At 38.9% G+C, this 10,671-nt stretch overlaps 1 pseudogene; it reads right to left on the bottom strand.

Annotated features, from left to right (window-relative positions):
• Positions 1–8,850: 8,850 nt before the first annotated feature.
• On the bottom strand, positions 8,851–9,332 carry LOC102129224 (small ribosomal subunit protein eS10-like; annotated as a pseudogene).
• Between the last annotated feature and the right edge of the window lie 1,339 nt (positions 9,333–10,671).

Genomic DNA, 10,671 nt, shown 5'->3' with positions numbered 1-10,671 from the left:
CAAACAAATATGTATGAGAAATAATAAATAAATGTTTGACAGAGGAAAAATAATTTCTATTGAAATTCTAATTTTGAGTCTCTGCATTTTACAGTCAGGTAGACCTTATCTTAGAGCCCCTTGCTGCTCAAAGTGTAGTAATTAGAAGAGCAACCTTGCATCACCAGGGAGCTTGTGAGAAATGCAAAATCTCAGACTCCATCCAGACCTTCTAGATTAAAATCTGCATTTTCGCAAGATCTCCATGTGTTTCATATGCCCGTTACAATTTTCTTTCTTTTTTTTTTTTTTTTTTTTTTTTTTTGAGACGGAGTCTCGCTCTGTCGCCCAGGCTGGAGTGCAGTGGCCGGATCTCAGCTCACTGCAAGCTCCGCCTCCCGGGTTCACGCCATTCTCCTGCCTCAGCCTCCCGAGTAGCTGGGACTACAGGCGCCTGCCACCTCGCCCGGCTATTTTTTTGTATTTTTTTTTTTTAGTAGAGACGGGGTTTCACCGTGTTAGCCAGGATGGTCTCGATCTCCTGACCTCGTGATCCACCCGTCTCGGCCTCCCAAAGTGCTGGGATTACAGGCTTGAGCCACCGCGCCCGGCCGCCCGTTACAATTTTCTAAAAATTTATTTGAAAAAAACCTTTGCTCAGCCTACCCAGAAAATGATATCAAAAGATAAGATTTGAAACTAGAACACTGGGTACAGTGACTCATACCTGTATTCCCAGCACTTTGGGAGGCCAGCTTAGGCTGGTGGATCACCTGAGGTCAGGAGTTCAAGACCAGCCTGGCCGACATGGTGAAACCTTGTCTCTACTAAAAATACAAAAATTAACCAAGTGTGATGGCGTGTGCCTGTAGTACCAGCTACGTGGGAGGCTGAGGCAGGAGAATCTCTTAAACCTAGGAGGCAGAGGTTGCAGTGAGCCGAGATTGTTCCATTGCACTCCAGCCTGGGTGACAGAGGGGGACTCTGTCTCAAAAAAAAAAAAAAAAAAATAGAAACTAGAAGAACAAAATTAAAACTGCTTCTTGACCCCACCTTTCATAGGTATATGGTCATTTGATAATCATCCATGGACTACAGGTAGGATGAAAAGTGTTTTCAAACTTTATTTGACCATAGAACTTTTTTTCCACATAGCATCTACAGAGACCAGAGTTCTGTAACTATGTTTTGAGATTTGCCTGCTTTTCTCACATTCTTCTCTTGCTAGGAATTTCAACATGATTTCACACTCTTTATTACATTAAGTTCAAATCTCTCTCTCTTTTTTTTCATGCCCTACCTGACATGATTCTGCCCTACCTGACATGATTCTGCCCTATTGTGCTACCTACCATTATTAGTTCATTTTCACACTGCTATAAAGAACTGCCCAAGACTAGGTAATTTATAAAGGAAAGGTTTAATTGACTCACAGTTCACCCTGCCTGGGGAGGCCTCAGAAACTTGCAACCATGGTGGAAGGTGAAGGGGAAGCAAGACACCTTCTTCACAAGGGGGCAGGAATGAGAAATGAATGCAGGACTTACAAAACACTTATAAAACCATCAGATCTCATGAAACACTTATAAAACCATCAGATCTAGCACTTATAAAGCCATCAGATCTCATGAAAACTCACTCACTATCACAAGAACAGCATGGGGGAAACTGCCCCCATGATTCAATTACCTCCACCTGGTCTCTCCTTTGACACGTGGGGATTATGCGCATTATGGAGATTACAATAAGATGAGATTTTGGGTGGGGACACAGCCAAGCCGTATCATTACCCAAGCTTATACTCCTGTCTCTACAACACCCATGTTAGTTGTCAGGAAGCCTTTTCCCTGAACTCCTACATTAACAACACCTACAACTCTTAACACCTACATTAATAATACAAAACCTCCACAGATTCATGCCTTTGCTCATTACATTCTCCTTTCCTGGAATGAAATTTTTGGCACAACACTCAAATTTGAAACTCAGTTTCAACCTTTTTTTTTTTAGATTGGGTTCCCCCAAAATATACCTAAAAAAGAGGATTTTTGTGAAAGTGGTTTATTAGGAAGGATCAAGAAAAAAAATAAGGGAGGAAGGAAGTGGCGCCTGAGTGAGAAGGGGGCCAAATAAGGGTATGAGATGGAGTGAGGTCCCAGGAACCTTCGCTTTGGCTCAGTCTCAAAGGGAAGCTTTGGAGACAATGTTGGTTATATTAGATCTGCCTCATTCAGGGACAAAAGCCCAGGTATTACTGGGCATTGATTAAGGAATGTGCCTGGTGGGAAGGGACATACATTCAGATATATTTCCAGCTTCTCTCTGCCAAAGCACTTGAGTGCTAGCTGTTGGGAATGGAAGCACACGGAGCCTGTGAGAGCAAAACTGGTAAAGCGATACCAGGATAGGTAGATGAAGGACTGAGAGCATAACCTACAGCTTCCATGTACTCTTCTCTAACAGGTCATTTCTCTGTTGAATGAAATTCTGATAAACTCATCACTAGTAGTATCTGGTTTTGCACTTACTTGCTATTTCCATGTATATATTTTCTAAATTCTTCAATATTGTAAGCTCTTTCTGAGCATTGTTCATGGATGATAACGCTCTTATAACTAGAGCATTCCTGAGTATATTCATTCATTCATGTAAGAAACGTATTTCCAAATAAAAATTAGGCTTTGTGTATCAAAACTATGAGTATGTTACTGATATGTCTCCAACCCTCATTGTCTAATGGGAGAAGTAAGGTAGATATAGGGATTTCTCTTAAATCAATGTTTAAGGGAAAATGATTAATTGTATTTATCACTTAGTAGGAATTGAACTGGCTGAGATTAAGAAACAAGTTGAGTCCCATTTTTATTAGGTACTATATTCACTATTTTTTTGATGGATATACAAAAGCCCAAATCTCAGCCTCACACAATATACTCATGTGACAGACCTATACACGTATTCCCTGAACCTAAAAAAAAAAAAAAAAAAGAAACAAGTTGATTTCCCTTGCTCCATATTTTGATCATTTTAACTTATGAAGCAGACTCTCTTATATAAAAATCAGTAAGATTTTTATATCACATATATATTTGATGTGAAGTGAGTTATCAATGCAATTTGGAATTAAAGGATCTGTACAGCATCACCACTTACTTTGCGATCCTGGATGGACTGAAAACCTTATTTCTATCTCTAACACATATTGAGGGTAATAATAATTTTTCTCTTCTTTATCTTTGCTTTGAGATTAAATGTGACCATAATGTATAAAAAGACTATAAATCATAAAGCACTATGATGATTTTAGCAATCAGGGTAAGAATATGTAGAGGCAGAGAGCTGTGATAACCTTCCACACCCATCATAAGGGACAGAGCCAGCACTTCTATCATAACAGACAGGTTACAAATAGAAAAGCACAACAAATTTATTTAAACAAAATTTTATGTGACACAGGAGCCTTCAAAAATGAAGACCCAGAGACCCAGGGAAAACTGTCCATTTTTATGCTTAGGTTCAATGGAGAATGGACAGCCATGTATAAATGTGCTTGAACAAAAGAGTATGCTCTAATGGCAATACATTAAAGGGGAACCCAGAGAGTGCTGTGTATTCAGATTCTCCTTGGCTTGTCTGTGTAGCATTCCTTCTTCCCAGTTGCAGGACAGGACCTGTCTGGGATGAGGGTCTTATGACTTACTTTCAGGCAAAGTGGGTCACAGAATTTATGGTCAGATCTCACACAGAAAAGTGGGAAGGTCACAATGCCTTTCTTACTTCTAAGGCCCTCCAAAAATGCTTTGGGGTAGCGTTTTCTAAGCCGTGACCTATATTATACAAATAAATAGAAGATTGTTGTTTTTACTCAAGAGCAAATTATGTTAGAGTCCAGCTAAAATGATTTTCTTCAGAAGCCAAAAAGCTCTTAATGAACTCAAAATAGTAAGTTGATCTTCACTGATTTACAATTTTTATAACCATAAAATATTAATAGCTAGCATGTAATGGCTGAGTAAAAGATAGGTTCCTGCTTAAAAGCTCACTGTTGGTAATCTATCTGTTGTTTCAGGCTGAATGTTTCAAATTCTTTTGCCTTCCCACATCATTTCTCTTTTTATCATTAAGGTAGCTTTTAGCATGAGAGGCTCTAAATTGCTAATTAATTAAAATTGCTGCCCAGTTCCCTTCAGCTGCTTATATAGCCCACATTGAGCTTTGCAGCTGGGTGAGTGCGACCCCCGAATATCAATCTCATAATTGGCTGCACGATGTTACGCCTCTCAAATATGCAGAACACCGAACCAAATGAAAAACAGAAAGCCTCATTTTTTTTCTATACTAATTTGGCATGTAGATTTATATCACATTTAACCTGTACAAGAACTCTTTGAAATCAATATTTAGGACATGTATTCTGGATTTTGACTTTCTCTGTTCTGTATAGGAAACATTCTTCTTCTCTTGATGCCTGAGAGAGGACAGCAAAATAGTGCTACTGCTAATCTGGGCTTTCTGGCTCACTGCCAACAGAAAGGAAAGCAGCACAGGCTGCTGAGCAGTGTCTGGCAGCCATGCACAAGTCCTTCAACACCTTTGCAGGGAGCTTGAATTCTATGGCTGCCCGCAGTGCCATGCTTTCTCAGGGGAAGCCAGCATTCTCAGACTTCCTTAGTGGAAAAATGGCCTCCCAAACTTGAGAAGGAAAAGTCCTGAATTTTCTGCATCTTGAATGTCCTGTTCAATCTCTGCCAGAAAATCTAACAATAGTTACATTTTAGTATGCATTCGCATCAGGCGTGAAACTATGACATGCTATGTGTTTTTTCTTATTCATTCCCTAAATTAATTCTAGCAGTAGATACCATTTTGATCCCATTTACAGTTATGGAGAATGGGGTTTAGAGATTATAATAATTTATCATATTTGGCCAGGTTTCCCTGAAACAGAAACAGAGGTGAGGATTCCGGGACAAGTGCTTTATTAAGAAAGTGCTTCCAGGAGAAACCAGTAGGAAAATGGGAGAAGTTGGGCAGGGAGGATAAACAGAGAATGAAAGGCAGAGAGATTGAGAAAATGAAGGTTTCCAACCAGAATCAGGTCCATCACTGTGAAAATATTGACAGCTATTTTTTTTTCACTAAGGAAAACATAGAAGCTTTTAAACTGCAGACTCTGTTGAATTCTGTAAAAATCAACTCTGCTTTTTTGTTGTCTATCTTGAAGTGGCACCAAAAACTAAGAACTCTTCCCATGAGTTGGTTAACTACCCTCAATGCATCTGTAAATTGACTATTTAGATTAACACTGTTTTGGAACAAAGAGATCTTTCTCAAGATCTTCAATGCTTTTAAAGTAAATACATAGAATCTGAATAACTTAAGACCTTCCGTGTCAGTCTTTAAAAAAAGCATAAGTAAAAATATTTGCAGATATCCTCCAAAACAGTTTCTTCTTAAGAAGAATAATTAATTATTAAACTTGTCTGTACCAGATTATTTATATATTGTGGCTTGTTTTGACTCAATTTGGTAGCCATGTTCTCTGCTGTGATATTCAGGGTTTTTTTTTTTTTTTTTTTTTTACTCTATTTTTAAACGATGTAGCTTCAAGGTCTCAGTGTAGCCTTAGTCTATCAGCGCGGAGAAGTTCTGGTGTGGAGGTTGTCCCTCACCGAACACAGTGATTTGTTAAGGCTCATTCTGGGGCATGTAAATTCCTAGGTACTTCCCATTCTTTGTATTGGCAGGCAAAGGAGGCTTCTAAAGTCTGAGGACACTCCTGGGGAGGAAATGGTATAGATGCTGGCAATTCAAGGGGAAGTTCAGTGAAGGAGGCCTGGGGTGATCGACATCTCCCTAAGTAGCCATGGAGCTAAAATGTAGCAAAGCCGAGATTTCAGCCAAGCTCTCTCTGTCTCCAAAGCTCAGGAATTTTAACTACCATCCTGAATGTGAGCCAAAAGTGGTCTGGCACAAGGACAATCAGGGTAATGGAGGGTCTGTGTATTGTGTCCATGAGGTGCTGCTGACAAACGTTAATGATAAGCATCCTAGGGTAGGGAAAGCTAGAGACAGAAAATAAAGTAGCCATAAATTATTTTGAGGGCTGTCAAGACCTGAGAAGCAGGAGTTGTTCTGAACTAGGTTGTTCCCAAGTGCAGGTTCTCACTCATAAGTGGGAGTTCAACAATGAGAACACATGGACACATGGAGGAGAACATTATGCAACAGGGCCTGTTGAGGGGTGGTGGACTAGGGGAGGGATAGCATTAGGAGAAATACCTGATGTAGATGATGGGTTGATGGGTGCAGCAAACCACCATGGCACCTGTATACCTATGTAAAAAACCTGCACATTCTGCACATGTATCCCAAAACTTAAAGTAAAATGATAAAAAAAAAAAAAAACTTTAAAAAAAGGATACAGGGAAATAAAATGAAGCTTGATAAAAGCAAGTGTTTTAGGGCAGTAAGACTTTTTCAGTTATTGAATCAACAGTTTCTAAAAAAAAAAAAATGTGGCCATACTTCACATTTTCAGTCTAGAGTATCATCTGTCAATAATGTCCATTACATGGGAATTGAACTATGAGACAGAATTCTAAAGTCCTCTGATTTTCTAAAATGAGGACTAGTTTAGAGGAGCCATTTGACTTGTTGCCTTGGCATTTCTAGACATAAATGTTATGGTATATTACAACTATATCCCATTATTTTAATGCAGAAATCAAATGTACTAACTTCTAGTTGAAATGTAAAACTTAAAAACAGTCAATTGCACTGTTTACTCCCCATCACCTTTACCATCACATCTGTTGCTTTGTAATAAGCAAATAAGCCAAGAGTCAGGACTGCTGCATTAGGGAACTGGGTATCTGTAAATGCCCTATAAATTGTGTAGAATAAATTTGGACAAAATTAAAGCCACAGCATTTAAAAATAGAGTTAAAAAAGGCCGGGCGCGGTGGCTCAAGCCTGTAATCCCAGCACTTTGGGAGGCCGAGACGGGCGGATCACGAGGTCAGGAGATCGAGACCATCCTGGCTAACATGGTGAAACCCCGTCTCTACTAAAAATACAAAAAAACTAGCTGGGCGTGGTGGTGGCGCCTGTAGTCCGAGCTACTCGGGAGGCTGAGGCAGGAGAATGGCATGAACCCAGGAGGCGGAGCTTGCAATGAGCCTAGATCCGGCCACTGCACTCCAGCCCGGGCTACAGAGCGAGACTCCGTCTCAAAAAAAAAAAAAAAAAAAAAAAAAAAGTTAAAAAAACTGACTATCACAGCAGATAACATGGCTACAAAATTGAGTCAAAACAACCCAAAATAAATAATCTGCTACAGACAAGTTTAATAATTAATTATTCTTAAGAAGAAACTGTTTTAGAGGTTATCCGCAAGTATGTTTACTTATGCTTTTACGTTTTTCAAAGGCTAACACTGAAGGTCTTAAATTATTCAAATTCTTTGTATTTACTTTAAAAACATTAAAAATCTTGAGAAAGAGTTCTTTGTTCCAAAATAGTGTTAATCTAAATAATCAATTAACAGGTACATTGGGGGTAGTTAACTAACTCATGGAATGAGTTCTTATTTTTTAGTGACACTTCAGGATAGACAAGGAAAGTGCAGAGTTGATTTTTTACAGAGTTCAACAGAGTCTGAAGCTTAAAAGCTTCTATGATTTCCTTAATGAAAAAATAGCTGTCAATATTTTCTTGGCGATGGATCTGATTCTGGTTGGAGGCAGTTATTTTCTCAATCTCTCTGCCATTCACTCTCTGTTTCTCTCTTGTTCTCTACGCTTCTTTCTCTCTTATCTTGCTTTCTAGATTACTTAAAGAAGAGAAATCGTCCCGTGAAAAGATATCAGATTTTCTCTTCCCTGGCCAAAAGCAAGGGTGCACAGTCAGATGAGGCAGTTAATATGAATAGAAATTCCCAAGAAGGTTATTTTTTTCCTTCCCTAATAGAAATATGATACCTGTCAGCAAGTTCCCATTTAATAAATGGCAGCCTGGCTCATTGTAATATTCTAGTTCCCATTGACAGGTAAGATTTTCTACATTTTGGTGAGTCATAGATTTACAATCAATTATCCTGGTTTGAATGTCCAGTGGAGACCCATTTCTCTGTGTAAAGATGCTGCTGTTGTTTGATGTTGCCATAGAATCTTTTGGCATGCATTGATGCATTATTGTGTCACCCTGCCTTCTTTCATTGCTCTGATGGAAAGACAATCGTCTTGCCTTTTACCTCCTCTTACCTATGAAGGTGGAAGGGGGTGAGCCATTACTAAATTTCATATATCACTGCACCATTCTACTAGCACAATTACACTAGATTTGAGAAACAATAGGAACAATAGTTTTCTTCCAGATACTCTAATAGCAGCATTTTGCTAATTGGCTCCTAGAATGTTCTTAACTTTATCCTAGCATATCAACCCTTAGGAAGGGAACTAATCATGTTTTCACATTGCTTGCTTTACAGTGGTGTCTACACATCTTTGCTGATATTCCTATTGTGGTCTGCAGACGGTGCTGGCTCTGTTTTCCATTTTGTTTCCCATTGACTCATGAGCCACTGCCTTGAATTGGTGTGACTTCTCCGTTCTCATCCTTTATCACTTGAGACTTTCCCAGTTCATTTTTTCTTTCAGGTCTTACCTATTTCTCTGGATCTCTTTCTCAAGCTCCCTCCTCCACCTTGTCCATCTTGTTCAGTTTCACTTCCTTTCCTTTCCTTCTGCCAGTCTTATTTCAACCTCAATAACTTTAACTCACCTTTTGTGAATACACTGTTTTTTCTTTGGGTTTTTAAATTTTTTTTTCTCTGTAAGTTTATTCAATGCAAAATAATCCTCTCCAATTTTACTGAGGTGGTTGACCACATCCACGTCCAAATCCGCCTCTAAACTGGAATTCAGTTGCTGACCCAGCCCCAGCCTCAGCTTTCTTTTAGGCACCAGGGGGCACAGCACTCCGCCTGCAGGTATCTCTGTCGGTGTACCCTCTTGTGAGTCTTGCAGGTCGCTTTCCCTCCAGACCTTTAGGCCGAGGTCTGCCAGTCTCTGGACGGCTGTGCACAAACTCTGGGGGCAGGTAAAGGTAATCATGGAGATACTGGATACCTTCACTGGTGAGGTCGCAGTAGAAATGTCTCCAGGCAAACTGTTCCTTCACGTAGCCTCGGGACTTCAGAGACCGCATGGCCTTCATGAGTGAACGCTGGGCACATTCTTATCTGCCGGCTCCGGCTACTTAGGCATGTGGACATCCTTCTTGGCTACCGTGACTCCCTCCTTAAAAAAGACTTCATAAGTGGCAATCTGGTTTTTCTTAGGCATCAACATCTCGGCGGCTGTAGGGTCTGGGGCCGGGGGTGGAAATAATTTTTTTTTTAAATAAGTATTTGTTATTTCAATGTTTCAAACATACAGCAAGTACATTAAGTGATATAACACTCTTGTGCATAACTACCTTAATTTGAAATATTTTTTCTTGAAAACTTTGAAAGAATCAATTAAACATTACATGTACATTTGTGAGTCTGTATTTTCTTCAATTTTATCCACTCGCTTTCTTCTATTCATGGAAGTAAGCGCTATTATTAAATCAGGACTTATTATCTCATTAGCATTTGCTATATATTTATGCATATGTAAATTTTATGGTGCTTTTTGCAATTTTAAACTGTATATAAAGTGTGTTATATCTAACTTTTTCCACTCCACATTATGTTTTTAGATTTATTCATGTTGACAGATATAGCAGTAATTCATTTGTTTTGACTGCTGAGAAATATTCCTTGGTGTGAATATATCATGATGTATTTATCTGTTTTCAAGTTACTAAAACTTTAAGTTATGTCAAATTTGTTGCTTTTATTGACAAGGCTGCAAAGAACTTTCTTGTATATGTCTTTTTATGTACATGTAGATTTCCCCAAGGCTTGGGATGTGACTATCTTCATATATACTAGTGTCATTTTGCTCTCTTCTGTGGCTGCATTGACTTAACGCTTCTACTCTTGAAGTGCAGTAGGGAACAGAGACCAGTGTGTGAGCACTTTGTCCTTTATGAGTTACTCCTATAATGTACATAAACCAAGGAGGTAACATGGAAGGATGGACTTCAAAAAGCAAGACAAATGGCTGAAGTTCTGCTATGGATAATTATATGAGTAGTGTAACTAAATGTATAGCCTAATTGTAAAGACAACTTTGAACACCAATGTTGGTAGGCATAAAATACAGTAGAGACCATACAACTGATAACAATTCAATTTACCAGGTAAATAGAAAGCTGGAAGCTTCATGTTGGTCTTTGAGAGGTGTACTATCCTCTTCCTAAAAGTATTTCTCCCTTTTACAGACAGGCCTATGGCATATTTGCTTTGCACCTTTTAACATCTTTCTACATCAATAGAGACTTTGCCTAATTCCTTACACTAAGGCCCTAATTTAATAAGCTCTGTTCAGACTTTTGGATTATAGGGCTTCATATTATCTGGTTATAATCAACAGCAGTTTTTCCATTCAAAAGATACGGAGTGCCTGATAAGTGCTACTTTTCTAGACCCTAAAGATTTGTCAGTGAACAAAACAGAAAGCCTCCTAGCACACACAGAGCTTACAATTTAGTGGGGAGAAAAATACAAAAGAGGGGAACACAATAATTTCAGGTAACATG

Source organism: Macaca fascicularis, chromosome 6, assembly GCF_037993035.2.
Source record: "Macaca fascicularis isolate 582-1 chromosome 6, T2T-MFA8v1.1".
NCBI classification, from domain to species: Eukaryota; Metazoa; Chordata; class Mammalia; order Primates; family Cercopithecidae; genus Macaca; species Macaca fascicularis.
This window is presented reverse-complemented; position numbering and strand designations above follow the sequence as displayed.